Raw genomic sequence first — 27,003 nt, 5'->3', positions numbered from 1 at the left:
TCACTCAGGTATGATTTGTATTCCAGCATTCCATCAGAAATTGCCATCTTACTCCCTGGGGTTGGCCTGCAATGAACTGGATTCTGTTTTGTGACCAAATGACCTTCAGTGGAGTTCTGAGCACTACAGACAGATCACACAATAATCTTGCCACCTGAACAGGGACTTGAACCCTGGACCCTCAGATTAAAAGTCTGATGCTCTTCCGACTGAGCTATCCAGGCTTCATTTGAATCTCTCTCTCGAGGAAACGATCGCCCGGAGTCCAAATGAAGGGTTGGCCCAAGAAAGACCACACAACTTTTGTCCATTAACAACTCCTTGTGGCATGGAGGACCATTGTCTCCAATATGCATGTAGCTGTTGAAGACAAAGACAGGTTGCAAACAGTTTTCTGATATGCCCAGTACGAATACATATTTGTGTCTAAATGCTAATGGTTTATGAGCAAGAAAGTGGGGCCAAGAAAAACCACGCAACTTTTGTCCATAAACAACCCCTTGTGGCATGGAGGAGGATTGTCTCTGATTTGCATGTAGCTGTGGAAGACAAAGACAGGTTGCAAGCAGTTTTCTGATTTGCCCAGTACGAATACATATTTGTGTCTAAATGCTAATGGTTTACGAGAAACGGAGTGGGGGTCACTCAGGTATGATTTGTATTCCAGCATTCCATCAGAAATTGCCATCTTACTCCCTGGGGTTGGCCTGCAATGAACTGCATTCTGTTTTTGTGACCAATTGACCTTCAGTGGAGTTCTGAGCACTACAGACAGATCACACAATAATCTTGCCACCTGAACAGGGACTTGAACCCTGGACCCTCAGATTAAAAGTCTGATGCTCTTCCGACTGAGCTATCCAAGCTTCGTTTGAGCATCTCTCTGGAGGAAACGATCGCCCGGACTCCAAATGAAGGGTTGGGTCAAGAAAGACCACACAACTTTTGTCCATTAACAACTCATAGTGCCATGGAGGACCATTGTATCCAATATGCATGTAGCTGTTGAAGACAAAGACAGGTTGCAAGCAGTTTTCTGATTTGCCCAGTACGAATACATATTTGTGTCTAAATGCTAATTGTTTACGAGAAACGGAGTGGGGGTCACTCAGGTATGATTTGTATTCCAGCATTCCATCAGAAACTGCCACCTCACTCCCTGGGGTTGGCCTGCAATGAACTGAACTCTGTTTTTGTGAGCAATTGACCTTCAGTGGAGTTCTGAGCACTACAGACAGATCACACAATAATCTCGCCGCCTGAACAGGGACTTGAACCCTGGACCCTCAGATTAATAGTCTGATGCTCTACCGATTGAGCTATCCATGCTTCGTTTGAGCATCTCTCTGGAGGAAACGATCGCCCGGAGTCCAAATGAAGGGTTGGGCCAAGAAAGACCACACAACTTTTGTCCATTAACAACTCCTTGTGGCATGGAGGACCATTGTCTCCAATATGCATGTAGCTGTTGAAGACAAAGACAGGTTGCAAGCAGTTTTCTGATTTGCCCAGTACGAATACATATTTGTGTCTAAATGCTAATGGTTTACGAGCAAGAAAGTGGGGCCAAGAAAGACCACGCAACTTTTGTCCATTAACAACTCCTTGTGGCATGGAGGAGGATTGTCTCTGATTTGCATGTAGCTGTGGAAGACAAAGACAGGTTGCAAGCAGTTTTCTGATTTGCCCAGTACGAATACATATTTGTGTCTAAATGCTAATGGTTTACGAGAAACGGAGTGGGGGTCACTCAGGTATGATTTGTATTCCAGCATTCCATCAGAAATTGCCATCTTACTCCCTGGGGTTGGCCTGCAATGAACTGGATTCTGTTTTGTGACCAATTGACGTTCAGTGGAGTTCTGAGCACTACAGACAGATCAAGCAATAATCTTGCCTCCTGAACAGGGACTTGAACCCTGGATCCTCAGATTAAAAATCTGATGCTCTACCGACTGAGCTATCCAGGCTTCGTTTGAGCCTCTCTCTGGAGGAAACGATCGGCCGGAGTCCAAATGAAGGGTTGGGCCAAGAAAGACCACACAACTTTTGTCCATTAACAACTCCTTGTGGCATGGAGGACCATTGTCTCCAATATGCATGTAGCTGTTGAAGACAAAGACAGGTTGCAAGCAGTTTTCTGATTTGCCCAGTACGCATACATATTTGTGTCTAAATGCTAATGGTTTATGAGCAAGAAAGTGGGGTCAAGAAAGACCACGCAACTTTTGTCCATTAACAACTCCTTGTGGCATGGAAGAGGATTGTCTCTGATTTGCATGTAGCTGTGGAAGGCAAAGACAGGTTGCAAGCAGTTTTCTGATTTGCCCAGTACGAATACATATTTGTGTCTAAATGCTAATGGTTTACGAGAAACGGAGTGGGGGTCACTCAGGTATGATTTGTATTCCAGCATTCCATCAGAAATTGCCATCTTACTCCCTGGGGTTGGCCTGCAATGAACTGGATTCTGTTTTGTGACCAAATGACCTTCAGTGGAGTTCTGAGCACTACAGACAGATCACACAATAATCTCGCCACCTGAACAGGGACTTGAACCCTGGACCCTCAGATTAAAAGTCTGATGCTCTTCCGACTGAGCTATCCAGGCTTCATTTGAATCTCTCTCTCGAGGAAACGATCGCCCGGAGTCCAAATGAAGGGATGGCCCAAGAAAGACCACACAACTTTTGTCCATTAACAACTCCTTGTGGCATGGAGGACCATTGTCTCCAATATGCATGTAGCTGTTGAAGACAAAGACAGGTTGCAAGCAGTTTTCTGATATGCCCAGTACGAATACATATTTGTGTCTAAATGCTAATGGTTTATGAGCAAGAAAGTGGGGCCAAGAAAAACCACGCAACTTTTGTCCATAAACAACCCGTTGTGGCATGGAGGAGGATTGTCTCTGATTTCCATGTAGCTGTGGAAGACAAAGACAGGTTGCAAGCAGTTTTCTGATTTGCCCAGTACGAATACATATTTGTGTCTAAATGCTAATGGTTTACGAGAAACGGAGTGGGGGTCACTCAGGTATGATTTGTATTCCAGCATTCCATCAGAAATTGCCACCTCACTCCCTGGGGTTGGCCTGCAATGAACTGGATTCTGTTTTTGTGACCAATTGACCTTCAGTGGAGTTCTGAGCACGACAGACAGATCACACAATAATCTTACCGCCTGAACAGGGACTTGAACCCTGGACCCTCAGATTAAAAGTCTGATGCTCTACCGACTGAGCTATCCAGGCTTCGTTTGAGCCTCTCTCTGGAGGGAACGATCGCCCGAAGTCCAAATGAAGGGTTGGGCAAAAAAAGACCACGCAACTTTTGTCCATTAACAACTCCTTGTGGCATGGAGGAGGATTGTCTCTGATTTGCATGTAGCTGTGGAAGACAAAGACAGGTTGCAAGCAGTTTTCTGATTTGCCCAGTACGAATACATATTTGTGTCTAAATGCTAATGGTTTACGAGAAACGGAGTGGGGGTCACTCAGGTATGATTTGTATTCCAGCATTCCATCAGAAATTGCCATCTTACTCCCTGGGGTTGGCCTGCAATGAACTGCATTCTGTTTTTGTGACCAATTGACCTTCAGTGGAGTTCTGAGCACTACAGACAGATCACACAATAATCTTGCCACCTGAACAGGGACTTGAACCCTGGACCCTCAGATTAAAAGTCTGATGCTCTTCCGACTGAGCTATCCAAGCTTCGTTTGAGCATCTCTCTGGAGGAAACGATCGCCCGGACTCCAAATGAAGGGTTGGGTCAAGAAAGACCACACAACTTTTGTCCATTAACAACTCATAGTGCCATGGAGGACCATTGTATCCAATATGCATGTAGCTGTTGAAGACAAAGACAGGTTGCAAGCAGTTTTCTGATTTGCCCAGTACGAATACATATTTGTGTCTAAATGCTAATTGTTTACGAGAAACGGAGTGGGGGTCACTCAGGTATGATTTGTATTCCAGCATTCCATCAGAAACTGCCACCTCACTCCCTGGGGTTGGCCTGCAATGAACTGAACTCTGTTTTTGTGAGCAATTGACCTTCAGTGGAGTTCTGAGCACTACAGACAGATCACACAATAATCTCGCCGCCTGAACAGGGACTTGAACCCTGGACCCTCAGATTAATAGTCTGATGCTCTACCGATTGAGCTATCCATGCTTCGTTTGAGCATCTCTCTGGAGGAAACGATCGCCCGGAGTCCAAATGAAGGGTTGGGCCAAGAAAGACCACACAACTTTTGTCCATTAACAACTCCTTGTGGCATGGAGGACCATTGTCTCCAATATGCATGTAGCTGTTGAAGACAAAGACAGGTTGCAAGCAGTTTTCTGATTTGCCCAGTACGAATACATATTTGTGTCTAAATGCTAATGGTTTACGAGCAAGAAAGTGGGGCCAAGAAAGACCACGCAACTTTTGTCCATTAACAACTCCTTGTGGCATGGAGGAGGATTGTCTCTGATTTGCATGTAGCTGTGGAAGACAAAGACAGGTTGCAAGCAGTTTTCTGATTTGCCCAGTACGAATACATATTTGTGTCTAAATGCTAATGGTTTATGAGCAAGAAAGTGGGGCCAAGAAAGACCACGCAACTTTGTCCATTAACAACTCCTTATGGCATGGAGGAGGATTGTCTCTGATTTGCATGTAGCTGTGGAAGACAAAGACAGGTTGCAAGCAAATTTCTGATTTGCCCAGTTCGAATACATGTATGTGTCTAATGCTAATGGTTTACGAGAAACGGAGTTGGGGTCACTCAGGTATGATTTGTACTCCAGCATTCCATCAGAAACTGCCACCTCACTCCCTGGGGTTTGCCTGAAATGAACTGAACTCTGTTTTTGTGAGCAATTGACCTTCAGTGGAGTTCTGAGCACTACAGACAGATCACACAATAATCTCGCCGCCTGAACAGGGACTTGAACCCTGGACCCTCAGATTAAAAGTCTGATGCTCTACCGACTGAGCTATCCAGGCTTCGTTTGAGCATCTCTCTGGAGGAAACGATTGCCCGGAGTCCAAATGAAGGGTTGGGCCAAGAAAGACCACACAACTTTTGTCCATTAACAACTCCTTGTGGCATGGAGGACCATTGTCTCCAATATGCATGTAGCTGTTGAAGACAAAGACAGGTTGCAAGCAGTTTTCTGATTTGCCCAGTACGCATATATATTTGTGTCTAAATGCTAATGGTTTATGAGCAAGAAAGTGGGGCCAAGAAAGACCACGCAACTTTTGTCCATTAACAACTCCTTGTGGCATGGAGGAGGATTGTCTCTGATTTGCATGTAGCTGTGGAAGACAAAGACAGGTTGCAAGCAAATTTCTGATTTGCCCAGTACGAATACATGTATGTGTCTAATGGTAATGGTTTACGAGCAACAGAGTGGGGGTCACTCAGGTATGATATGTATTCCAGCATTCCATCAGAAATTGCCATTTTACTCCCTGGGGTTGGCCTGCAATGAACTGAACTCTGTTTTTGTGAGCAATTGACCCTCAGTCGAGTTCTGAGCACTACGGACAGATCAAGCAATAATCTTGCCGCCTGAACAGGGACTTGAACCCTGGACCCTCAGATTAAAAGTCTGATGCTCTACCGACTGAGCTATCCAGGCTTAGTTTGAGTCTCTCTCTGGAGGGAACGATCGCCCGGAGTCCAAATGAAGGGTTGGGCAAAAAAAGACCACGCAACTTTTGTCCATTAACAACTCCTTGTGGCATGGAGGAGGATTGTCTCTGATTTGCATGTAGCTGTGGAAGACAAAGACAGGTTGCAAGCAGTTTTCTGATTTGCCCAGTACGAATACATATTTGTGTCTAAATGCTAATTGTTTACGAGAAACGGAGTGGGGGTCACTCAGGTATGATTTGTATTCCAGCATTCCATCAGAAATTGCCATCTTACTCCCTGGGGTTGGCCTGCAATGAACTGCATTCTGTTTTTGTGAGCAATTGACCTTCAGTGGAGTTCTGAGCACTACAGACAGATCACACAATAATCTTGCCACCTGAACAGGGACTTGAACCCTGGACCCTCAGATTAAAAGTCTGATGCTCTTCCGACTGAGCCAACCAGGCTTCGTTTGAGCATCTCTCTGGAGGAAACGATCGCCCGGACTCCAAATGAAGGGTTGGGCCAAGAAAGACCACACAACTTTTGTCCATTAACAACTCCTAGTGGCATGGAGGACCATTGTATCCAATATGCATGTAGCTGTTGGAGACAAAGATAGGTTGTAAGCAGTTTTCTGATTTGCCCAGTACGAATACATATTTGTGTCTAAATGCTAATGGTATACGAGAAACGGAGTGGGGGTCACTCAGGTATGATTTGTATTCCAGCATTCCATCAGAAATTGCCATCTTACTCCCAGGGGTTGATTCTGTTTTTGTGACAAATTGACCTTCAGTGGAGTTCTGAGCACTACAGACAGATCACACAATAATCTTGCCGCCTGAACAGGGACTTGAACCCTGGACCCTCAGATTAAAAGTCTGATGCTCTACCGACTGAGCTATCCAGGCTTCGTTTGAGCATCTCTCTGGAGGAAACGATCGCCCGGAGTCCAAATGAAGGGTTGGGCCAAGAAAGACCACACAACTTTTGTCCATTAACAACTCCTTGTGGCATGGAGGACCATTGTCTCCAATATGCATGTAGCTGTTGAAGACAAAGACAGGTTGCAAGCAGTTTTCTGATTTGCCCAGTACGAATACATATTTGTGTTTAAATGCTAATGGTTAATGAGCAAGAAAGTGGGGCCAAGAAAGACCACGCAACTTTTTCCATTAACAACTCCTTATGGCATGGACGAGGATTGTCTCTGATTTGCATGTAGCTGTGGAAGACAAAGACAGGTTGCAAGCAAATTTCTGATTTGCCCAGTACGAATACATGTATGTGTCTAATGGTAATGGTTTACGAGCAACAGAGTGGGGGTCACTCAGGTATGATTTGTATTCCAGCATTCCATCAGAAATTGCCATTTTACATTGGCCTGTAATGAACTGAACTCTGTTTTTGTGAGCAATTGACCTTCAGTGGAGTTCTGAGCACTACAGACAGATCACACAATAATCTCGCCGCTTGAACAGGGACTTGAACCCTGGACCCTCAGATTAAAAGTCTGATGCTCTACCGACTGAACTATCCAGGCTTCGTTTGAGCATCTCTCTGGAGGAAACGATCGCCCGGAGTCCAAATGAAGGGTTGGGCCAAGAAAGACCACACAACTGTTGTCCATTAACAACTCCTTGAGGCATGGAGGAGGATTGTCTCTGATTTGCATGTAGCTGTGGAAGACAAAGACAGGTTGCAAGCAGTTTTCTGATTTGCCCAGTACGAATACATATTTGTGTCCAAATGCTAATGGTTTACGAGAAACGGAGTGGGGGTCACTCAGGTATGATTTGTATTCCAGCATTCCATCAGAAATTGCCATCTTACTCCCTGGGGTTGATTCTGTTTTTGTGACAAATTGACCTTCAGTGGAGTTCCGAGCACTACAGACAGATCACACAATAATCTCACCGCCTGAACAGGGACTTGAACCCTGGACCCTCAGATTAAAAGTCTGATGCTCTACCGACTGAGCTATCCAGGCTTCGTTTGAGCATCTCTCTGGAGGAAACGATCGCCCGGAGTCCAAATGAAGGGTTGGGCCAAGAAAGACCACACAACTTTTGTCCATTAACAACTCCTTGTGGCATGGAGGACCATTGTCTCCAACATGCATGTAGCTGTTGAAGACAAAGACAGGTTGCAAGCAGTTTTCTGATTTGCCCAGTACGCATACATATTTGTGTTTAAATGCTAATGGTTTATGAGCAAGAAAGTGGGGCCAAGAAAGACCACGCAACTTTTGTCCATTAACAACTCCTTGTGGCATGGAGGAGGATTGTCTCTGATTTGCATGTAGCTGTGGAAGACAAAGACAGGTTGCAAGCAAATTTCTGATTTGCCCAGTACGAATACATGTATGTGTCTAATGCTAATGGTTTACGAGCAACAGAGTGGGGGTCACTCAGGTATGATTTGTATTCCAGCATTCCATCAGAAATTGCCATTTTACTCCCTGGGGTTGGCCTGCAATGAACTGAACTCTGTTTTTGTGAGCAATTGACCTTCAGTCGAGTTCTGAGCACTACAGACAGATCAAGCAATAATCTTGCCGCCTGAACAGGGACTTGAACCCTGGTCCCTCAGATTAAAAGTCTGATGCTCTTCCGACTGAGCTATCCAGGCTTCGTTTGAGCCTCTCTCTGGAGGGAACGATCGCCCGGAGTCCAAATGAAGGGTTGGGCAAAAAAAGACCACGCAACTTTTGTCCATTAACAACTCCTTGTGGCATGGAGGAGGATTGTCTCTGATTTGCATGTAGCTGTGGAAGACAAAGACAGCTTGCAAGCAGTTTTCTGATTTGCCCAGTACAAATACATTTTTGTGTCTAAATGCTAATGGTTAATGAGCAAGAAAGTGGGGCCAAGAAAGACCACGCAACTTTGTCCATTAACAACTCCTTATGGCATGGAGGAGGATTGTCTCTGATTTGCATGTAGCTGTGGAAGACAAAGACAGGTTGCAAGCAGTTTTCTGATTTGCCCAGTACAAATACATATTTGTGTCTGAATGCTAATGGTTTACGAGAAACGGAGTGGGGGTCACTCAGGTATGATTTGTATTCCAGCATTCCATCAGAAACTGCCACCTCACTCCCTGGGGTTGGCCTGCAATGAACTGAACTCTGTTTTTGTGAGCAATTGACCTTCAGTGGAGTTCTGAGCACTACAGACAGATCACACAATAATCTCGCCGCCTGAACAGGGACTTGAACCCTGGACCCTCAGATTAAAAGTCTGATGCTCTACCGACTGAACTATCCAGGCTTCGTTTGAGCATCTCTCTGGAGGAAACGATCGCCCGGAGTCCAAATGAAGGGTTGGGCCAAGAAAGACCACGCAACTTTTGTCCATTAACAACTCCTTGTGGCATGGAGGAGGATTGTCTCTGATTTGCATGTAGCTGTGGAAGACAAAGACAGGTTGCAAGCAAATTTCTGATTTGCCCAGTACGAATACATGTATGTGTCTAATGCTAATGGTTTACGAGAAACGGAGTTGGGGTCACTCAGGTATGATTTGTACTCCAGCATTCCATCAGAAACTGCCACCTCACTCCCTGGGGTTTGTCTGCAATGAACTGAACTCTGTTTTTGTGAGCAATTGACCTTCAGTGGAGTTCTGAGCACTACAGACAGATCACACAATAATCTCGCCGCCTGAACAGGGACTTGAACCCTGGACCCTCAGATTAAAAGTCTGATGCTCTACCGACTGAGCTATCCAGGCTTCGTTTGAGCATCTCTCTGGAGGAAACGATCGCCCGGAGTCCAAATGAAGGGTTGGGCCAAGAAAGACCACACAACTTTTGTCCATTGACAACTCCTTGTGGCACGGAGGACCATTGTCTCCAATATGCATGTAGCTGTTGGAGACAAAGACAGGTTGCAAGCAGTTTTCTGATTTGCCCAGTACGAATACATATTTGTGTCTAAATGCTAATGGTTTACGAGCAAGAAAGTGTGGCCAAGAAAGACCACGCAACTTTTGTCCATTAACAACTCCTTGTGGCATGGAGGAGGATTGTCTCTGATTTGCATGTAGCTGTGGAAGACAAAGACAGGTTGCAAGCAGTTTTCTGATTTGCCCAGTACGAATACATATTTATGTCTAAATGCTAATGGTTTATGAGCAAGAAAGTGGGGCCAAGAAAGACCACGCAACTTTGTCCATTAACAACTCCTTATGGCATGGAGGAGGATTGTCTCTGATTTGCATGTAGCTGTGGAAGACAAAGACAGGTTGCAAGCAAATTTCTGATTTGCCCAGTACGAATACATGTATGTGTCTAATGCTAATGGTTTACGAGAAACGGAGTGGGGGTCACTCAGGTATGAGTTGTACTCCAGCATTCCATCAGAAACTGCCACCTCACTCCCTGGGGTTTGCCTGCAATGAACTGAACTCTGTTTTTGTGAGCAATTGACCTTCAGTGGAGTTCTGAGCACTACAGACAGATCACACAATAATCTCGCCACCTGAACAGGGACTTGAACCCTGGACCCTCAGATTAAAAGTCTGATGCTCTACCGACTGAGCTATCCAGGCTTCGTTTGAGCATCTCTCTGGAGGAAACGATTGCCCGGAGTCCAAATGAAGGGTTGGGCCAAGAAAGACCACACAACTTTTGTCCATTAACAACTCCTTGTGGCATGGAGGACCATTGTCTCCAATATGCATGTAGCTGTTGAAGACAAAGACAGGTTGCAAGCAGTTTTCTGATTTGCCCAGTACGCATACATATTTGTGTCTAAATGCTAATGGTTTACGAGAAACGGAGTGGGGGTCACTCAGGTATGATTTGTATTCCAGCATTCCATCAGAAACTGCCACCTCACTCCCTGGGGTTGGCCTGCAATGAACTGAACTCTGTTTTTGTGAGCAATTGACCTTCAGTGGAGTTCTGAGCACTACAGACAGATCACACAATAATCTTACCGCCTGAACAGGGACTTGAACCCTGGACCCTCAGATTAAAAGTCTGATGCTCTACCGACTGAGCTATCCAGGCTTCGTTTGAGCCTCTCTCTGGAGGGAACGATCGCCCGAAGTCCAAATGAAGGGTTGGGCAAAAAAAGACCACGCAACTTTTGTCCATTAACAACTCCTTGTGGCATGGAGGAGGATTGTCTCTGATTTGCATGTAGCTGTGGAAGACAAAGACAGGTTGCAAGCAGTTTTCTGATTTGCCCAGTACGAATACATATTTGTGTCTAAATGCTAATGGTTTACGAGAAACGGAGTGGGGGTCACTCAGGTATGATTTGTATTCCAGCATTCCATCAGAAATTGCCATCTTACTCCCTGGGGTTGGCCTGCAATGAACTGCATTCTGTTTTTGTGACCAATTGACCTTCAGTGGAGTTCTGAGCACTACAGACAGATCACACAATAATCTTGCCACCTGAACAGGGACTTGAACCCTGGACCCTCAGATTAAAAGTCTGATGCTCTTCCGACTGAGCTATCCAAGCTTCGTTTGAGCATCTCTCTGGAGGAAACGATCGCCCGGACTCCAAATGAAGGGTTGGGTCAAGAAAGACCACACAACTTTTGTCCATTAACAACTCATAGTGCCATGGAGGACCATTGTATCCAATATGCATGTAGCTGTTGAAGACAAAGACAGGTTGCAAGCAGTTTTCTGATTTGCCCAGTACGAATACATATTTGTGTCTAAATGCTAATTGTTTACGAGAAACGGAGTGGGGGTCACTCAGGTATGATTTGTATTCCAGCATTCCATCAGAAACTGCCACCTCACTCCCTGGGGTTGGCCTGCAATGAACTGAACTCTGTTTTTGTGAGCAATTGACCTTCAGTGGAGTTCTGAGCACTACAGACAGATCACACAATAATCTCGCCGCCTGAACAGGGACTTGAACCCTGGACCCTCAGATTAATAGTCTGATGCTCTACCGATTGAGCTATCCATGCTTCGTTTGAGCATCTCTCTGGAGGAAACGATCGCCCGGAGTCCAAATGAAGGGTTGGGCCAAGAAAGACCACACAACTTTTGTCCATTAACAACTCCTTGTGGCATGGAGGACCATTGTCTCCAATATGCATGTAGCTGTTGAAGACAAAGACAGGTTGCAAGCAGTTTTCTGATTTGCCCAGTACGAATACATATTTGTGTCTAAATGCTAATGGTTTACGAGCAAGAAAGTGGGGCCAAGAAAGACCACGCAACTTTTGTCCATTAACAACTCCTTGTGGCATGGAGGAGGATTGTCTCTGATTTGCATGTAGCTGTGGAAGACAAAGACAGGTTGCAAGCAGTTTTCTGATTTGCCCAGTACGAATACATATTTGTGTCTAAATGCTAATGGTTTATGAGCAAGAAAGTGGGGCCAAGAAAGACCACGCAACTTTGTCCATTAACAACTCCTTATGGCATGGAGGAGGATTGTCTCTGATTTGCATGTAGCTGTGGAAGACAAAGACAGGTTGCAAGCAAATTTCTGATTTGCCCAGTTCGAATACATGTATGTGTCTAATGCTAATGGTTTACGAGAAACGGAGTTGGGGTCACTCAGGTATGATTTGTACTCCAGCATTCCATCAGAAACTGCCACCTCACTCCCTGGGGTTTGCCTGAAATGAACTGAACTCTGTTTTTGTGAGCAATTGACCTTCAGTGGAGTTCTGAGCACTACAGACAGATCACACAATAATCTCGCCGCCTGAACAGGGACTTGAACCCTGGACCCTCAGATTAAAAGTCTGATGCTCTACCGACTGAGCTATCCAGGCTTCGTTTGAGCATCTCTCTGGAGGAAACGATTGCCCGGAGTCCAAATGAAGGGTTGGGCCAAGAAAGACCACACAACTTTTGTCCATTAACAACTCCTTGTGGCATGGAGGACCATTGTCTCCAATATGCATGTAGCTGTTGAAGACAAAGACAGGTTGCAAGCAGTTTTCTGATTTGCCCAGTACGCATATATATTTGTGTCTAAATGCTAATGGTTTATGAGCAAGAAAGTGGGGCCAAGAAAGACCACGCAACTTTTGTCCATTAACAACTCCTTGTGGCATGGAGGAGGATTGTCTCTGATTTGCATGTAGCTGTGGAAGACAAAGACAGGTTGCAAGCAAATTTCTGATTTGCCCAGTACGAATACATGTATGTGTCTAATGGTAATGGTTTACGAGCAACAGAGTGGGGGTCACTCAGGTATGATATGTATTCCAGCATTCCATCAGAAATTGCCATTTTACTCCCTGGGGTTGGCCTGCAATGAACTGAACTCTGTTTTTGTGAGCAATTGACCCTCAGTCGAGTTCTGAGCACTACGGACAGATCAAGCAATAATCTTGCCGCCTGAACAGGGACTTGAACCCTGGACCCTCAGATTAAAAGTCTGATGCTCTACCGACTGAGCTATCCAGGCTTAGTTTGAGTCTCTCTCTGGAGGGAACGATCGCCCGGAGTCCAAATGAAGGGTTGGGCAAAAAAAGACCACGCAACTTTTGTCCATTAACAACTCCTTGTGGCATGGAGGAGGATTGTCTCTGATTTGCATGTAGCTGTGGAAGACAAAGACAGGTTGCAAGCAGTTTTCTGATTTGCCCAGTACGAATACATATTTGTGTCTAAATGCTAATTGTTTACGAGAAACGGAGTGGGGGTCACTCAGGTATGATTTGTATTCCAGCATTCCATCAGAAATTGCCATCTTACTCCCTGGGGTTGGCCTGCAATGAACTGCATTCTGTTTTTGTGAGCAATTGACCTTCAGTGGAGTTCTGAGCACTACAGACAGATCACACAATAATCTTGCCACCTGAACAGGGACTTGAACCCTGGACCCTCAGATTAAAAGTCTGATGCTCTTCCGACTGAGCCAACCAGGCTTCGTTTGAGCATCTCTCTGGAGGAAACGATCGCCCGGACTCCAAATGAAGGGTTGGGCCAAGAAAGACCACACAACTTTTGTCCATTAACAACTCCTAGTGGCATGGAGGACCATTGTATCCAATATGCATGTAGCTGTTGGAGACAAAGATAGGTTGTAAGCAGTTTTCTGATTTGCCCAGTACGAATACATATTTGTGTCTAAATGCTAATGGTATACGAGAAACGGAGTGGGGGTCACTCAGGTATGATTTGTATTCCAGCATTCCATCAGAAATTGCCATCTTACTCCCAGGGGTTGATTCTGTTTTTGTGACAAATTGACCTTCAGTGGAGTTCTGAGCACTACAGACAGATCACACAATAATCTTGCCGCCTGAACAGGGACTTGAACCCTGGACCCTCAGATTAAAAGTCTGATGCTCTACCGACTGAGCTATCCAGGCTTCGTTTGAGCATCTCTCTGGAGGAAACGATCGCCCGGAGTCCAAATGAAGGGTTGGGCCAAGAAAGACCACACAACTTTTGTCCATTAACAACTCCTTGTGGCATGGAGGACCATTGTCTCCAATATGCATGTAGCTGTTGAAGACAAAGACAGGTTGCAAGCAGTTTTCTGATTTGCCCAGTACGAATACATATTTGTGTTTAAATGCTAATGGTTAATGAGCAAGAAAGTGGGGCCAAGAAAGACCACGCAACTTTTTCCATTAACAACTCCTTATGGCATGGACGAGGATTGTCTCTGATTTGCATGTAGCTGTGGAAGACAAAGACAGGTTGCAAGCAAATTTCTGATTTGCCCAGTACGAATACATGTATGTGTCTAATGGTAATGGTTTACGAGCAACAGAGTGGGGGTCACTCAGGTATGATTTGTATTCCAGCATTCCATCAGAAATTGCCATTTTACATTGGCCTGTAATGAACTGAACTCTGTTTTTGTGAGCAATTGACCTTCAGTGGAGTTCTGAGCACTACAGACAGATCACACAATAATCTCGCCGCTTGAACAGGGACTTGAACCCTGGACCCTCAGATTAAAAGTCTGATGCTCTACCGACTGAACTATCCAGGCTTCGTTTGAGCATCTCTCTGGAGGAAACGATCGCCCGGAGTCCAAATGAAGGGTTGGGCCAAGAAAGACCACACAACTGTTGTCCATTAACAACTCCTTGAGGCATGGAGGAGGATTGTCTCTGATTTGCATGTAGCTGTGGAAGACAAAGACAGGTTGCAAGCAGTTTTCTGATTTGCCCAGTACGAATACATATTTGTGTCCAAATGCTAATGGTTTACGAGAAACGGAGTGGGGGTCACTCAGGTATGATTTGTATTCCAGCATTCCATCAGAAATTGCCATCTTACTCCCTGGGGTTGATTCTGTTTTTGTGACAAATTGACCTTCAGTGGAGTTCCGAGCACTACAGACAGATCACACAATAATCTCACCGCCTGAACAGGGACTTGAACCCTGGACCCTCAGATTAAAAGTCTGATGCTCTACCGACTGAGCTATCCAGGCTTCGTTTGAGCATCTCTCTGGAGGAAACGATCGCCCGGAGTCCAAATGAAGGGTTGGGCCAAGAAAGACCACACAACTTTTGTCCATTAACAACTCCTTGTGGCATGGAGGACCATTGTCTCCAACATGCATGTAGCTGTTGAAGACAAAGACAGGTTGCAAGCAGTTTTCTGATTTGCCCAGTACGCATACATATTTGTGTTTAAATGCTAATGGTTTATGAGCAAGAAAGTGGGGCCAAGAAAGACCACGCAACTTTTGTCCATTAACAACTCCTTGTGGCATGGAGGAGGATTGTCTCTGATTTGCATGTAGCTGTGGAAGACAAAGACAGGTTGCAAGCAAATTTCTGATTTGCCCAGTACGAATACATGTATGTGTCTAATGCTAATGGTTTACGAGCAACAGAGTGGGGGTCACTCAGGTATGATTTGTATTCCAGCATTCCATCAGAAATTGCCATTTTACTCCCTGGGGTTGGCCTGCAATGAACTGAACTCTGTTTTTGTGAGCAATTGACCTTCAGTCGAGTTCTGAGCACTACAGACAGATCAAGCAATAATCTTGCCGCCTGAACAGGGACTTGAACCCTGGTCCCTCAGATTAAAAGTCTGATGCTCTTCCGACTGAGCTATCCAGGCTTCGTTTGAGCCTCTCTCTGGAGGGAACGATCGCCCGGAGTCCAAATGAAGGGTTGGGCAAAAAAAGACCACGCAACTTTTGTCCATTAACAACTCCTTGTGGCATGGAGGAGGATTGTCTCTGATTTGCATGTAGCTGTGGAAGACAAAGACAGCTTGCAAGCAGTTTTCTGATTTGCCCAGTACAAATACATTTTTGTGTCTAAATGCTAATGGTTAATGAGCAAGAAAGTGGGGCCAAGAAAGACCACGCAACTTTGTCCATTAACAACTCCTTATGGCATGGAGGAGGATTGTCTCTGATTTGCATGTAGCTGTGGAAGACAAAGACAGGTTGCAAGCAGTTTTCTGATTTGCCCAGTACAAATACATATTTGTGTCTGAATGCTAATGGTTTACGAGAAACGGAGTGGGGGTCACTCAGGTATGATTTGTATTCCAGCATTCCATCAGAAACTGCCACCTCACTCCCTGGGGTTGGCCTGCAATGAACTGAACTCTGTTTTTGTGAGCAATTGACCTTCAGTGGAGTTCTGAGCACTACAGACAGATCACACAATAATCTCGCCGCCTGAACAGGGACTTGAACCCTGGACCCTCAGATTAAAAGTCTGATGCTCTACCGACTGAACTATCCAGGCTTCGTTTGAGCATCTCTCTGGAGGAAACGATCGCCCGGAGTCCAAATGAAGGGTTGGGCCAAGAAAGACCACGCAACTTTTGTCCATTAACAACTCCTTGTGGCATGGAGGAGGATTGTCTCTGATTTGCATGTAGCTGTGGAAGACAAAGACAGGTTGCAAGCAAATTTCTGATTTGCCCAGTACGAATACATGTATGTGTCTAATGCTAATGGTTTACGAGAAACGGAGTTGGGGTCACTCAGGTATGATTTGTACTCCAGCATTCCATCAGAAACTGCCACCTCACTCCCTGGGGTTTGTCTGCAATGAACTGAACTCTGTTTTTGTGAGCAATTGACCTTCAGTGGAGTTCTGAGCACTACAGACAGATCACACAATAATCTCGCCGCCTGAACAGGGACTTGAACCCTGGACCCTCAGATTAAAAGTCTGATGCTCTACCGACTGAGCTATCCAGGCTTCGTTTGAGCATCTCTCTGGAGGAAACGATCGCCCGGAGTCCAAATGAAGGGTTGGGCCAAGAAAGACCACACAACTTTTGTCCATTGACAACTCCTTGTGGCACGGAGGACCATTGTCTCCAATATGCATGTAGCTGTTGGAGACAAAGACAGGTTGCAAGCAGTTTTCTGATTTGCCCAGTACGAATACATATTTGTGTCTAAATGCTAATGGTTTACGAGCAAGAAAGTGTGGCCAAGAAAGACCACGCAACTTTTGTCCATTAACAACTCCTTGTGGCATGGAGGAGGATTGTCTCTGATTTGCATGTAGCTGTGGAAGACAAAGACAGGTTGCAAGCAGTTTTCTGATTTGCCCAGTACGAATACATATTTATGTCTAAATGCTAATGGTTTATGAGCAAGAAAGTGGGGCCAAGAAAGACCACGCAACTTTGTCCATTAACAACTCCTTATGGCATGGAGGAGGATTGTCTCTGATTTGCATGTAGCTGTGGAAGACAAAGACAGGTTGCAAGCAAATTTCTGATTTGCCCAGTACGAATACATGTATGTGTCTAATGCTAATGGTTTACGAGAAACGGAGTGGGGGTCACTCAGGTATGAGTTGTACTCCAGCATTCCATCAGAAACTGCCACCTCACTCCCTGGGGTTTGCCTGCAATGAACTGAACTCTGTTTTTGTGAGCAATTGACCTTCAGTGGAGTTCTGAGCACTACAGACAGATCACACAATAATCTCGCCACCTGAACAGGGACTTGAACCCTGGACCCTCAGATTAAAAGTCTGATGCTCTACCGACTGAGCTATCCAGGCTTCGTTTGAGCATCTCTCTGGAGGAAACGATTGCCCGGAGTCCAAATGAAGGGTTGGGCCAAGAAAGACCACACAACTTTTGTCCATTAACAACTCCTTGTGGCATGGAGGACCATTGTCTCCAATATGCATGTAGCTGTTGAAGACAAAGACAGGTTGCAAGCAGTTTTCTGATTTGCCCAGTACGCATACATATTTGTGTCTAAATGCTAATGGTTTACGAGAAACGGAGTGGGGGTCACTCAGGTATGATTTGTATTCCAGCATTCCATCAGAAACTGCCACCTCACTCCCTGGGGTTGGCCTGCAATGAACTGAACTCTGTTTTTGTGAGCAATTGACCTTCAGTGGAGTTCTGAGCACTACAGACAGATCACACAATAATCTCGCCGCCTGAACAGGGACTTGAACCCTGGACCCTCAGATTAAAAGTCTGATGCTCTACCGACTGAACTATCCAGGCTTCGTTTGAGCATCTCTCTGGAGGAAACGATCGCCCGGAGTCCAAATGAAGGGTTGGGCCAAGAAAGACCACGCAACTTTTGTCCATTAACAACTCCTTGTGGCATGGAGGAGGATTGTCTCTGATTTGCATGTAGCTGTGGAAGACAAAGACAGGTTGCAAGCAAATTTCTGATTTGCCCAGTACGAATACACGTATGTGTCTAATGCTAATGGTTTACGAGAAACGGAGTTGGGGTCACTCAGGTATGATTTGTACTCCAGCATTCCATCAGAAACTGCCACCTCACTCCCTGGGGTTTGTCTGCAATGAACTGAACTCTGTTTTTGTGAGCAATTGACCTTCAGTGGAGTTCTGAGCACTACAGACAGATCACACAATAATCTCGCCGCCTGAACAGGGACTTGAACCCTGGACCCTCAGATTAAAAGTCTGATGCTCTACCGACTGAGCTATCCAGGCTTCGTTTGAGCATCTCTCTGGAGGAAACGATCGCCCGGAGTCCAAATGAAGGGTTGGGCCAAGAAAGACCACACAACTTTTGTCCATTAACAACTCCTTGTGGCATGGAGGACCATTGTCTCCAATATGCATGTAGCTGTTGAAGACAAAGATAGGTTGCAAGCAGTTTTCTGATTTGCCCAGTACGCATACATATTTGTGTCTAAATGCTAATGGTTTATGAGCAAGAAAGTGGGGCCAAGAAAGACCACGCAACTTTTGTCCATTAACAACTCCTTGTGGCATGGAGGAGGATCGTCTCTGATTTGCATGTAGCTGTGGAAGACAAAGACAGGTTGCAAGCAAATTTCTGATTTGCCCAGTACGAATACATGTATGTGTCTAATGGTAATGGTTTACGAGCAACAGAGTGGGGGTCACTCAGGTATGATTTGTATTCCAGCATTCCATCAGAAATTGCCATTTTACTCCCTGGGGTTGGCCTGCAATGAACTGAACTCTGTTTTTGTGAGCAATTGACCTTCAGTCGAGTTCTGAGCACTACAGACAGATCAAGCAATAATCTTGCCGCCTGAACAGGGACTTGAACCCTGGACCCTCAGATTAAAAGTCTGATGCTCTACCGACTGAGCTATCCAGGCTTCGTTTGAGCCTCTCTCTGGAGGGAACGATCGCCCGGAGTCCAAATGAAGGGTTGGGCCAAAAAAGACCACGCAACTTTTGTCCATTAACAACTCCTTGTGGCATGGAGGAGGATTGTCTCTGATTTGCATGTAGCTGTGGAAGACAAAGACAGGTTGCAAGCACATTTCTGATTTGCCCAGTACGAATACATGTATGTGTCTAATGCTAATGGTTTACGAGAAACAGAGTTGGGGTCACTCAGGTATGATTTGTATTCCAGCATTCCATCAGAAACTGCCACCTCACTCCCTGGGGTTTGTCTGCAATGAACTGAACTCTGTTTTTGTGAGCAATTGACCTTCAGTGGAGTTCTGAGCACTACAGACAGATCACACAATAATCTCGCCGCCTGAACAGGGACTTGAACCCTAGACCCTCAGATTAAAAGTCTGATGCTCTACCGACTGAGCTATCCAGGCTTCGTTTGAGCATCTCTCTGGAGGAAACGATCGCCCGGAGTCCAAATGAAGGGTTGGGCCAAGAAAGACCACACAACTTTTGTCCATTGACAACTCCTTGTGGCACGGAGGACCATTGTCTCCAATATGCATGTAGCTGTTGGAGACAAAGACAGGTTGCAAGCAGTTTTCTGATTTGCCCAGTACGCATACATATTTGTGTCTAAATGCTAACGGTTAATGAGCAAGAAAGTGGGGCCAAGAAAGACCACGCAACTTTGTCCATTAACAACTCCTTATGGCATGGAGGAGGATTGTCTCTGATTTGCATGTAGCTGTGGAAGACAAAGACAGGTTGCAAGCAAATTTCTGATTTGCCCAGTACGAATACATGTATGTGTCTAATGGTAATGGTTTACGAGCAACAGAGTGGGGGTCACTCAGGTATGATTTGTATTCCAGCATTCCATCAGAAATTGCCATCTTACTCCCAGGGGTTGATTCTGTTTTTGTGACAAATTGACCTTCAGTGGAGTTCTGAGCACTACAGACAGATCACACAATAATCTTGCCGCCTGAACAGGGACTTGAACCCTGGACCCTCAGATTAAAAGTCTGATGCTCTACCGACTGAGCTATCCAGGCTTCGTTTGAGCCTCTCTCTGGAGGGAACGATCGCCCGAAGTCCAAATGAAGGGTTGGGCAAAAAAAGACCACGCAACTTTTGTCCATTAACAACTCCTTGTGGCATGGAGGAGGATTGTCTCTGATTTGCATGTAGCTGTGGAAGACAAAGACAGGTTGCAAGCAGTTTTCTGATTTGCCCAGTACGAATACATATTTGTGTCTAAATGCTAATGGTTTACGAGAAACGGAGTGGGGGTCACTCAGGTATGATTTGTATTCCAGCATTCCATCAGAAATTGCCATCTTACTCCCTGGGGTTGGCCTGCAATGAACTGCATTCTGTTTTTGTGACCAATTTACCTTCAGTGGAGTTCTGAGCACTACAGACAGATCACACAATAATCTTGCCACCTGAACAGGGACTTGAACCCTGGACCCTCAGATTAAAAGTCTGATGCTCTTCCGACTGAGCTATCCAAGCTTCGTTTGAGCATCTCTCTGGAGGAAACGATCGCCCGGACTCCAAATGAAGGGTTGGGTCAAGAAAGACCACACAACTTTTGTCCATTAACAACTCATAGTGCCATGGAGGACCATTGTATCCAATATGCATGTAGCTGTTGAAGACAAAGACAGGTTGCAAGCAGTTTTCTGATTTGCCCAGTACGAATACATATTTGTGTCTAAATGCTAATTGTTCACGAGAAACGGATTGGGGGTCACTCAGGTATGATTTGTATTCCAGCATTCCATCAGAAACTGCCACCTCACTCCCTGGGGTTGGCCTGCAATGAACTGAACTCTGTTTTTGTGAGCAATTGACCTTCAGTGGAGTTCTGAGCACTACAGACAGATCACACAATAATCTCGCCGCCTGAACAGGGACTTGAACCCTGGACCCTCAGATTAAAAGTCTGATGCTCTACCGACTGAACTATCCAGGCTTCGTTTGAGCATCTCTCTGGATGAAACGATCGCCCGGAGTCCAAATGAAGGGTTGGGCCAAGAAAGACCACACAACTTTTGTCCATTAACAACTCCTTGCGGCATGGAGGAGGATTGTCTCTGATTTGCATGTAGCTGTGGAAGGCAAAGACAGGTTGCAAGCAGTTTTCTGATTTGCCCAGTACGAATACATATTTGTGTCCAAATGCTAATGGTTTACGAGAAACGGAGTGGGGGTCACTCAGGTATGATTTGTATTCCAGCATTCCATCAGAAATTGCCATCTTACTCCGTGGGGTTGATTCTGTTTTTGTGACAAATTGACCTTCAGTGGAGTTCTGAGCACTACAGACAGATCACACAATAATCTCGCCGCCTGAACAGGGATTTGAACCCTGGACCCTCAGATTAAAAGTCTGATGCTCTACCGATTGAGCTATCCATGCTTCGTTTGAGCATCTCTCTGGAGGAAACGATCGCCCGGAGTCCAAATGAAGGGTTGGGCCAAGAAAGACCACACAACTTTTGTCCATTAACAACTCCTTGTGGCATGGAGGACCATTGTCTCCAATATGCATGTAGCTGTTGAAGACAAAGACAGGTTGCAAGCAGTTTTCTGATTTGCCCAGTACGAATACATATTTGTGTCTAAATGCTAATGGTTTACGAGCAAGAAAGTGGGGCCAAGAAAGACCACGCAACTTTTGTCCATTAACAACTCCTTGTGGCATGGAGGAGGATTGTCTCTGATTTGCATGTAGCTGTGGAAGACAAAGACAGGTTGCAAGCAGTTTTCTGATTTGCCCAGTACGAATACATATTTGTGTCTAAATGCTAATGGTTTATGAGCAAGAAAGTGGGGCCAAGAAAGACCACGCAACTTTGTCCATTAACAACTCCTTATGGCATGGAGGAGGATTGTCTCTGATTTGCATGTAGCTGTGGAAGACAAAGACAGGTTGCAAGCAAATTTCTGATTTGCCCAGTTCGAATACATGTATGTGTCTAATGCTAATGGTTTACGAGAAACGGAGTTGGGGTCACTCAGGTATGATTTGTACTCCAGCATTCCATCAGAAGCTGCCACCTCACTCCCTGGGGTTTGCCTGAAATGAACTGAACTCTGTTTTTGTGAGCAATTGACCTTCAGTGGAGTTCTGAGCACTACAGACAGATCACACAATAATCTCGCCGCCTGAACAGGGACTTGAACCCTGGACCCTCAGATTAAAAGTCTGATGCTCTACCGACTGAGCTATCCAGGCTTCGTTTGAGCATCTCTCTGGAGGAAACGATTGCCCGGAGTCCAAATGAAGGGTTGGGCCAAGAAAGACCACACAACTTTTGTCCATTAACAACTCCTTGTGGCATGGAGGACCATTGTCTCCAATATGCATGTAGCTGTTGAAGACAAAGACAGGTTGCAAGCAGTTTTCTGATTTGCCCAGTACGCATATATATTTGTGTCTAAATGCTAATGGTTTATGAGCAAGAAAGTGGGGCCAAGAAAGACCACGCAACTTTTGTCCATTAACAACTCCTTGTGGCATGGAGGAGGATTGTCTCTGATTTGCATGTAGCTGTGGAAGACAAAGACAGGTTGCAAGCAAATTTCTGATTTGCCCAGTACGAATACATGTATGTGTCTAATGGTAATGGTTTACGAGCAACAGAGTGGGGGTCACTCAGGTATGATATGTATTCCAGCATTCCATCAGAAATTGCCATTTTACTCCCTGGGGTTGGCCTGCAATGAACTGAACTCTGTTTTTGTGAGCAATTGACCCTCAGTCGAGTTCTGAGCACTACGGACAGATCAAGCAATAATCTTGCCGCCTGAACAGGGACTTGAACCCTGGACCCTCAGATTAAAAGTCTGATGCTCTACCGACTGAGCTATCCAGGCTTAGTTTGAGTCTCTCTCTGGAGGGAACGATCGCCCGGAGTCCAAATGAAGGGTTGGGCAAAAAAAGACCACGCAACTTTTGTCCATTAACAACTCCTTGTGGCATGGAGGAGGATTGTCTCTGATTTGCATGTAGCTGTGGAAGACAAAGACAGGTTGCAAGCAGTTTTCTGATTTGCCCAGTACGAATACATATTTGTGTCTAAATGCTAATTGTTTACGAGAAACGGAGTGGGGGTCACTCAGGTATGATTTGTATTCCAGCATTCCATCAGAAATTGCCATCTTACTCCCTGGGGTTGGCCTGCAATGAACTGCATTCTGTTTTTGTGAGCAATTGACCTTCAGTGGAGTTCTGAGCACTACAGACAGATCACACAATAATCTTGCCACCTGAACAGGGACTTGAACCCTGGACCCTCAGATTAAAAGTCTGATGCTCTTCCGACTGAGCCAACCAGGCTTCGTTTGAGCATCTCTCTGGAGGAAACGATCGCCCGGACTCCAAATGAAGGGTTGGGCCAAGAAAGACCACACAACTTTTGTCCATTAACAACTCCTAGTGGCATGGAGGACCATTGTATCCAATATGCATGTAGCTGTTGGAGACAAAGATAGGTTGTAAGCAGTTTTCTGATTTGCCCAGTACGAATACATATTTGTGTCTAAATGCTAATGGTATACGAGAAACGGAGTGGGGGTCACTCAGGTATGATTTGTATTCCAGCATTCCATCAGAAATTGCCATCTTACTCCCAGGGGTTGATTCTGTTTTTGTGACAAATTGACCTTCAGTGGAGTTCTGAGCACTACAGACAGATCACACAATAATCTTGCCGCCTGAACAGGGACTTGAACCCTGGACCCTCAGATTAAAAGTCTGATGCTCTACCGACTGAGCTATCCAGGCTTCGTTTGAGCATCTCTCTGGAGGAAACGATCGCCCGGAGTCCAAATGAAGGGTTGGGCCAAGAAAGACCACACAACTTTTGTCCATTAACAACTCCTTGTGGCATGGAGGACCATTGTCTCCAATATGCATGTAGCTGTTGAAGACAAAGACAGGTTGCAAGCAGTTTTCTGATTTGCCCAGTACGAATACATATTTGTGTCTAAATGCTAATGGTTAATGAGCAAGAAAGTGGGGCCAAGAAAGACCACGCAACTTTTTCCATTAACAACTCCTTATGGCATGGACGAGGATTGTCTCTGATTTGCATGTAGCTGTGGAAGACAAAGACAGGTTGCAAGCAAATTTCTGATTTGCCCAGTACGAATACATGTATGTGTCTAATGGTAATGGTTTACGAGCAACAGAGTGGGGGTCACTCAGGTATGATTTGTATTCCAGCATTCCATCAGAAATTGCCATTTTACTCCCTGGGGTTGGCCTGTAATGAACTGAACTCTGTTTTTGTGAGCAATCGACCTTCAGTGGAGTTCTGAGCACTACAGACAGATCACACAATAATCTCGCCGCCTGAACAGGGACTTGAACCCTGGACCCTCAGATTAAAAGTCTGATGCTCTACCGACTGAACTATCCAGGCTTCGTTTGAGCATCTCTCTGGAGGAAACGATCGCCCGGAGTCCAAATGAAGGGTTGGGCCAAGAAAGACCACACAACTGTTGTCCATTAACAACTCCTTGAGGCATGGAGGAGGATTGTCTCTGATTTGCATGTAGCTGTGGAAGACAAAGACAGGTTGCAAGCAGTTTTCTGATTTGCCCAGTACGAATACATATTTGTGTCCAAATGCTAATGGTTTACGAGAAACGGAGTGGGGGTCACTCAGGTATGATTTGTATTCCAGCATTCCATCAGAAATTGCCATCTTACTCCCTGGGGTTGATTCTGTTTTTGTGACAAATTGACCTTCAGTGGAGTTCCGAGCACTACAGACAGATCACACAATAATCTCACCGCCTGAACAGGGACTTGAACCCTGGACCCTCAGATTAAAAGTCTGATGCTCTACCGACTGAGCTATCCAGGCTTCGTTTGAGCATCTCTCTGGAGGAAACGATCGCCCGGAGTCCAAATGAAGGGTTGGGCCAAGAAAGACCACACAACTTTTGTCCATTAACAACTCCTTGTGGCATGGAGGACCATTGTCTCCAATATGCATGTAGCTGTTGAAGACAAAGACAGGTTGCAAGCAGTTTTCTGATTTGCCCAGTACGCATACATATTTGTGTCTAAATGCTAATGGTTTATGAGCAAGAAAGTGAGGCCAAGAAAGACCACGCAACTTTTGTCCATTAACAACTCCTTGTGGCATGGAGGAGGATTGTCTCTGATTTGCATGTAGCTGTGGAAGACAAAGACAGGTTGCAAGCAAATTTCTGATTTGCCCAGTACGAATACATGTATGTGTCTAATGCTAATGGTTTACGAGCAACAGAGTGGGGGTCACTCAGGTATGATTTGTATTCCAGCATTCCATCAGAAATTGCCATTTTACTCCCTGGGGTTGGCCTGCAATGAACTGAACTCTGTTTTTGTGAGCAATTGACCTTCAGTCGAGTTCTGAGCACTACAGACAGATCAAGCAATAATCTTGCCGCCTGAACAGGGACTTGAACCCTGGACCCTCAGATTAAAAGTCTGATGCTCTTCCGACTGAGCTATCCAGGCTTCGTTTGAGCCTCTCTCTGGAGGGAACGATCGCCCGGAGTCCAAATGAAGGGTTGGGCAAAAAAAGACCACGCAACTTTTGTCCATTAACAACTCCTTGTGGCATGGAGGAGGATTGTCTCTGATTTGCATGTAGCTGTGGAAGACAAAGACAGCTTGCAAGCAGTTTTCTGATTTGCCCAGTACAAATACATTTTTGTGTCTAAATGCTAATGGTTAATGAGCAAGAAAGTGGGGCCAAGAAAGACCACGCAACTTTGTCCATTAACAACTCCTTATGGCATGGAGGAGGATTGTCTCTGATTTGCATGTAGCTGTGGAAGACAAAGACAGGTTGCAAGCAAATTTCTGATTTGCCCAGTACGAATACATGTATGTGTCTAATGCTAATGGTTTACGAGAAACGGAGTGGGGGTCACTCAGGTATGATTTGTACTCCAGCATTCCATCAGAAACTGCCACCTCACTCCCTGGGGTTTGCCTGCAATGAACTGAACTCTGTTTTTGTGAGCAATTGACCTTCAGTGGAGTTCTGAGCACTACAGACAGATCACACAATAATCTCACCGCCTGAACAGGGACTTGAACCCTGGACCCTCAGATTAAAAGTCTGATGCTCTACCGACTGAGCTATCCAGGCTTCGTTTGAGCATCTCTCTGGAGGAAACGATCGCCCGGAGTCCAAATGAAGGGTTGGGCCAAGAAAGACCACACAACTTTTGTCCATTAACAACTCCTTGTGGCATGGAGGACCATTGTCTCCAATATGCATGTAGCTGTTGAAGACAAAGACAGGTTGCAAGCAGTTTTCTGATTTGCCCAGTACGCATACATATTTGTGTCTAAATGCTAATGGTTTATGAGCAAGAAAGTGGGGCCAAGAAAGACCACGCAACTTTTGTCCATTAACAACTCCTTGTGGCATGGAGGAGGATTGTCTCTGATTTGCATGTAGCTGTGGAAGACAAAGACAGGTTGCAAGCAAATTTCTGATTTGCCCAGTACGAATACATGTATGTGTCTAATGGTAATGGTTTACGAGCAACAGAGTGGGGGTCACTCAGGTATGATTTGTATTCCAGCATTCCATCAGAAATTGCCATTTTACTCCCTGGGGTTGGCCTGCAATGAACTGAACTCTGTTTTTGTGAGCAATTGACCTTCAGTCGAGTTCTGAGCACTACAGACAGATCAAGCAATAATCTTGCCGCCTGAACAGGGACTTGAACCCTGGACCCTCAGATTAAAAGTCTGATGCTCTACCGACTGAGCTATCCAGGCTTCGTTT

At 45.4% G+C, this 27,003-nt stretch overlaps 45 non-coding genes across 45 annotated transcripts; all 45 read right to left on the bottom strand.

Annotated features, from left to right (window-relative positions):
- Positions 1–151: 151 nt before the first annotated feature.
- trnak-uuu (transfer RNA lysine (anticodon UUU)) lies at positions 152–224 on the bottom strand. The gene has a single exon. It is a non-coding gene; the product is annotated as a tRNA-Lys (tRNA).
- A 569-nt stretch (positions 225–793) lies between these two features.
- Positions 794–866, bottom strand: trnak-uuu (transfer RNA lysine (anticodon UUU)). The gene has a single exon. It is a non-coding gene; the product is annotated as a tRNA-Lys (tRNA).
- A 390-nt stretch (positions 867–1,256) lies between these two features.
- On the bottom strand, positions 1,257–1,329 carry trnan-auu (transfer RNA asparagine (anticodon AUU)). The gene has a single exon. It is a non-coding gene; the product is annotated as a tRNA-Asn (tRNA).
- Positions 1,330–1,894: 565 nt separating this feature from the next.
- Positions 1,895–1,970, bottom strand: trnak-uuu (transfer RNA lysine (anticodon UUU)). The gene has a single exon. It is a non-coding gene; the product is annotated as a tRNA-Lys (tRNA).
- A 568-nt stretch (positions 1,971–2,538) lies between these two features.
- trnak-uuu (transfer RNA lysine (anticodon UUU)) lies at positions 2,539–2,611 on the bottom strand. The gene has a single exon. It is a non-coding gene; the product is annotated as a tRNA-Lys (tRNA).
- Positions 2,612–3,180: 569 nt separating this feature from the next.
- trnak-uuu (transfer RNA lysine (anticodon UUU)) lies at positions 3,181–3,253 on the bottom strand. The gene has a single exon. It is a non-coding gene; the product is annotated as a tRNA-Lys (tRNA).
- Positions 3,254–3,643: 390 nt separating this feature from the next.
- On the bottom strand, positions 3,644–3,716 carry trnak-uuu (transfer RNA lysine (anticodon UUU)). Its single transcript has one exon. It is a non-coding gene; the product is annotated as a tRNA-Lys (tRNA).
- Positions 3,717–4,106: 390 nt separating this feature from the next.
- On the bottom strand, positions 4,107–4,179 carry trnan-auu (transfer RNA asparagine (anticodon AUU)). Its single transcript has one exon. It is a non-coding gene; the product is annotated as a tRNA-Asn (tRNA).
- A 746-nt stretch (positions 4,180–4,925) lies between these two features.
- trnak-uuu (transfer RNA lysine (anticodon UUU)) lies at positions 4,926–4,998 on the bottom strand. The gene has a single exon. It is a non-coding gene; the product is annotated as a tRNA-Lys (tRNA).
- A 568-nt stretch (positions 4,999–5,566) lies between these two features.
- Positions 5,567–5,639, bottom strand: trnak-uuu (transfer RNA lysine (anticodon UUU)). Its single transcript has one exon. It is a non-coding gene; the product is annotated as a tRNA-Lys (tRNA).
- Positions 5,640–6,476: 837 nt separating this feature from the next.
- trnak-uuu (transfer RNA lysine (anticodon UUU)) lies at positions 6,477–6,549 on the bottom strand. The gene has a single exon. It is a non-coding gene; the product is annotated as a tRNA-Lys (tRNA).
- Positions 6,550–7,108: 559 nt separating this feature from the next.
- On the bottom strand, positions 7,109–7,181 carry trnak-uuu (transfer RNA lysine (anticodon UUU)). Its single transcript has one exon. It is a non-coding gene; the product is annotated as a tRNA-Lys (tRNA).
- A 374-nt stretch (positions 7,182–7,555) lies between these two features.
- trnak-uuu (transfer RNA lysine (anticodon UUU)) lies at positions 7,556–7,628 on the bottom strand. The gene has a single exon. It is a non-coding gene; the product is annotated as a tRNA-Lys (tRNA).
- Positions 7,629–8,196: 568 nt separating this feature from the next.
- Positions 8,197–8,269, bottom strand: trnak-uuu (transfer RNA lysine (anticodon UUU)). Its single transcript has one exon. It is a non-coding gene; the product is annotated as a tRNA-Lys (tRNA).
- A 568-nt stretch (positions 8,270–8,837) lies between these two features.
- trnak-uuu (transfer RNA lysine (anticodon UUU)) lies at positions 8,838–8,910 on the bottom strand. Its single transcript has one exon. It is a non-coding gene; the product is annotated as a tRNA-Lys (tRNA).
- A 389-nt stretch (positions 8,911–9,299) lies between these two features.
- trnak-uuu (transfer RNA lysine (anticodon UUU)) lies at positions 9,300–9,372 on the bottom strand. The gene has a single exon. It is a non-coding gene; the product is annotated as a tRNA-Lys (tRNA).
- A 746-nt stretch (positions 9,373–10,118) lies between these two features.
- Positions 10,119–10,191, bottom strand: trnak-uuu (transfer RNA lysine (anticodon UUU)). Its single transcript has one exon. It is a non-coding gene; the product is annotated as a tRNA-Lys (tRNA).
- Positions 10,192–10,581: 390 nt separating this feature from the next.
- Positions 10,582–10,654, bottom strand: trnak-uuu (transfer RNA lysine (anticodon UUU)). The gene has a single exon. It is a non-coding gene; the product is annotated as a tRNA-Lys (tRNA).
- A 390-nt stretch (positions 10,655–11,044) lies between these two features.
- Positions 11,045–11,117, bottom strand: trnak-uuu (transfer RNA lysine (anticodon UUU)). The gene has a single exon. It is a non-coding gene; the product is annotated as a tRNA-Lys (tRNA).
- Positions 11,118–11,507: 390 nt separating this feature from the next.
- Positions 11,508–11,580, bottom strand: trnan-auu (transfer RNA asparagine (anticodon AUU)). The gene has a single exon. It is a non-coding gene; the product is annotated as a tRNA-Asn (tRNA).
- A 746-nt stretch (positions 11,581–12,326) lies between these two features.
- Positions 12,327–12,399, bottom strand: trnak-uuu (transfer RNA lysine (anticodon UUU)). Its single transcript has one exon. It is a non-coding gene; the product is annotated as a tRNA-Lys (tRNA).
- A 568-nt stretch (positions 12,400–12,967) lies between these two features.
- Positions 12,968–13,040, bottom strand: trnak-uuu (transfer RNA lysine (anticodon UUU)). The gene has a single exon. It is a non-coding gene; the product is annotated as a tRNA-Lys (tRNA).
- Positions 13,041–13,877: 837 nt separating this feature from the next.
- Positions 13,878–13,950, bottom strand: trnak-uuu (transfer RNA lysine (anticodon UUU)). The gene has a single exon. It is a non-coding gene; the product is annotated as a tRNA-Lys (tRNA).
- A 559-nt stretch (positions 13,951–14,509) lies between these two features.
- On the bottom strand, positions 14,510–14,582 carry trnak-uuu (transfer RNA lysine (anticodon UUU)). Its single transcript has one exon. It is a non-coding gene; the product is annotated as a tRNA-Lys (tRNA).
- Positions 14,583–14,956: 374 nt separating this feature from the next.
- On the bottom strand, positions 14,957–15,029 carry trnak-uuu (transfer RNA lysine (anticodon UUU)). The gene has a single exon. It is a non-coding gene; the product is annotated as a tRNA-Lys (tRNA).
- A 568-nt stretch (positions 15,030–15,597) lies between these two features.
- On the bottom strand, positions 15,598–15,670 carry trnak-uuu (transfer RNA lysine (anticodon UUU)). Its single transcript has one exon. It is a non-coding gene; the product is annotated as a tRNA-Lys (tRNA).
- Positions 15,671–16,238: 568 nt separating this feature from the next.
- trnak-uuu (transfer RNA lysine (anticodon UUU)) lies at positions 16,239–16,311 on the bottom strand. Its single transcript has one exon. It is a non-coding gene; the product is annotated as a tRNA-Lys (tRNA).
- A 389-nt stretch (positions 16,312–16,700) lies between these two features.
- trnak-uuu (transfer RNA lysine (anticodon UUU)) lies at positions 16,701–16,773 on the bottom strand. Its single transcript has one exon. It is a non-coding gene; the product is annotated as a tRNA-Lys (tRNA).
- Positions 16,774–17,519: 746 nt separating this feature from the next.
- Positions 17,520–17,592, bottom strand: trnak-uuu (transfer RNA lysine (anticodon UUU)). Its single transcript has one exon. It is a non-coding gene; the product is annotated as a tRNA-Lys (tRNA).
- Positions 17,593–17,982: 390 nt separating this feature from the next.
- On the bottom strand, positions 17,983–18,055 carry trnak-uuu (transfer RNA lysine (anticodon UUU)). The gene has a single exon. It is a non-coding gene; the product is annotated as a tRNA-Lys (tRNA).
- Positions 18,056–18,444: 389 nt separating this feature from the next.
- On the bottom strand, positions 18,445–18,517 carry trnak-uuu (transfer RNA lysine (anticodon UUU)). The gene has a single exon. It is a non-coding gene; the product is annotated as a tRNA-Lys (tRNA).
- Positions 18,518–19,085: 568 nt separating this feature from the next.
- trnak-uuu (transfer RNA lysine (anticodon UUU)) lies at positions 19,086–19,158 on the bottom strand. Its single transcript has one exon. It is a non-coding gene; the product is annotated as a tRNA-Lys (tRNA).
- A 389-nt stretch (positions 19,159–19,547) lies between these two features.
- Positions 19,548–19,620, bottom strand: trnak-uuu (transfer RNA lysine (anticodon UUU)). Its single transcript has one exon. It is a non-coding gene; the product is annotated as a tRNA-Lys (tRNA).
- A 551-nt stretch (positions 19,621–20,171) lies between these two features.
- Positions 20,172–20,244, bottom strand: trnak-uuu (transfer RNA lysine (anticodon UUU)). The gene has a single exon. It is a non-coding gene; the product is annotated as a tRNA-Lys (tRNA).
- Positions 20,245–20,634: 390 nt separating this feature from the next.
- On the bottom strand, positions 20,635–20,707 carry trnak-uuu (transfer RNA lysine (anticodon UUU)). The gene has a single exon. It is a non-coding gene; the product is annotated as a tRNA-Lys (tRNA).
- Positions 20,708–21,097: 390 nt separating this feature from the next.
- trnak-uuu (transfer RNA lysine (anticodon UUU)) lies at positions 21,098–21,170 on the bottom strand. Its single transcript has one exon. It is a non-coding gene; the product is annotated as a tRNA-Lys (tRNA).
- Positions 21,171–21,544: 374 nt separating this feature from the next.
- On the bottom strand, positions 21,545–21,617 carry trnak-uuu (transfer RNA lysine (anticodon UUU)). Its single transcript has one exon. It is a non-coding gene; the product is annotated as a tRNA-Lys (tRNA).
- Positions 21,618–22,363: 746 nt separating this feature from the next.
- Positions 22,364–22,436, bottom strand: trnak-uuu (transfer RNA lysine (anticodon UUU)). The gene has a single exon. It is a non-coding gene; the product is annotated as a tRNA-Lys (tRNA).
- Positions 22,437–23,004: 568 nt separating this feature from the next.
- Positions 23,005–23,077, bottom strand: trnak-uuu (transfer RNA lysine (anticodon UUU)). The gene has a single exon. It is a non-coding gene; the product is annotated as a tRNA-Lys (tRNA).
- An 837-nt stretch (positions 23,078–23,914) lies between these two features.
- trnak-uuu (transfer RNA lysine (anticodon UUU)) lies at positions 23,915–23,987 on the bottom strand. Its single transcript has one exon. It is a non-coding gene; the product is annotated as a tRNA-Lys (tRNA).
- A 567-nt stretch (positions 23,988–24,554) lies between these two features.
- Positions 24,555–24,627, bottom strand: trnak-uuu (transfer RNA lysine (anticodon UUU)). The gene has a single exon. It is a non-coding gene; the product is annotated as a tRNA-Lys (tRNA).
- Positions 24,628–25,001: 374 nt separating this feature from the next.
- Positions 25,002–25,074, bottom strand: trnak-uuu (transfer RNA lysine (anticodon UUU)). The gene has a single exon. It is a non-coding gene; the product is annotated as a tRNA-Lys (tRNA).
- A 568-nt stretch (positions 25,075–25,642) lies between these two features.
- Positions 25,643–25,715, bottom strand: trnak-uuu (transfer RNA lysine (anticodon UUU)). The gene has a single exon. It is a non-coding gene; the product is annotated as a tRNA-Lys (tRNA).
- Positions 25,716–26,282: 567 nt separating this feature from the next.
- On the bottom strand, positions 26,283–26,355 carry trnak-uuu (transfer RNA lysine (anticodon UUU)). Its single transcript has one exon. It is a non-coding gene; the product is annotated as a tRNA-Lys (tRNA).
- Positions 26,356–26,923: 568 nt separating this feature from the next.
- Positions 26,924–26,996, bottom strand: trnak-uuu (transfer RNA lysine (anticodon UUU)). The gene has a single exon. It is a non-coding gene; the product is annotated as a tRNA-Lys (tRNA).
- Positions 26,997–27,003: the final 7 nt, after the last annotated feature.

The sequence above is a fragment of the Centropristis striata genome, chromosome 5 (assembly GCF_030273125.1).
Source record: "Centropristis striata isolate RG_2023a ecotype Rhode Island chromosome 5, C.striata_1.0, whole genome shotgun sequence".
Lineage (NCBI taxonomy): Eukaryota > Metazoa > Chordata > Actinopteri > Perciformes > Serranidae > Centropristis > Centropristis striata.
Note: the sequence above shows the minus strand (reverse complement) of the source record. Positions and strands in the feature narration are given on the sequence as shown.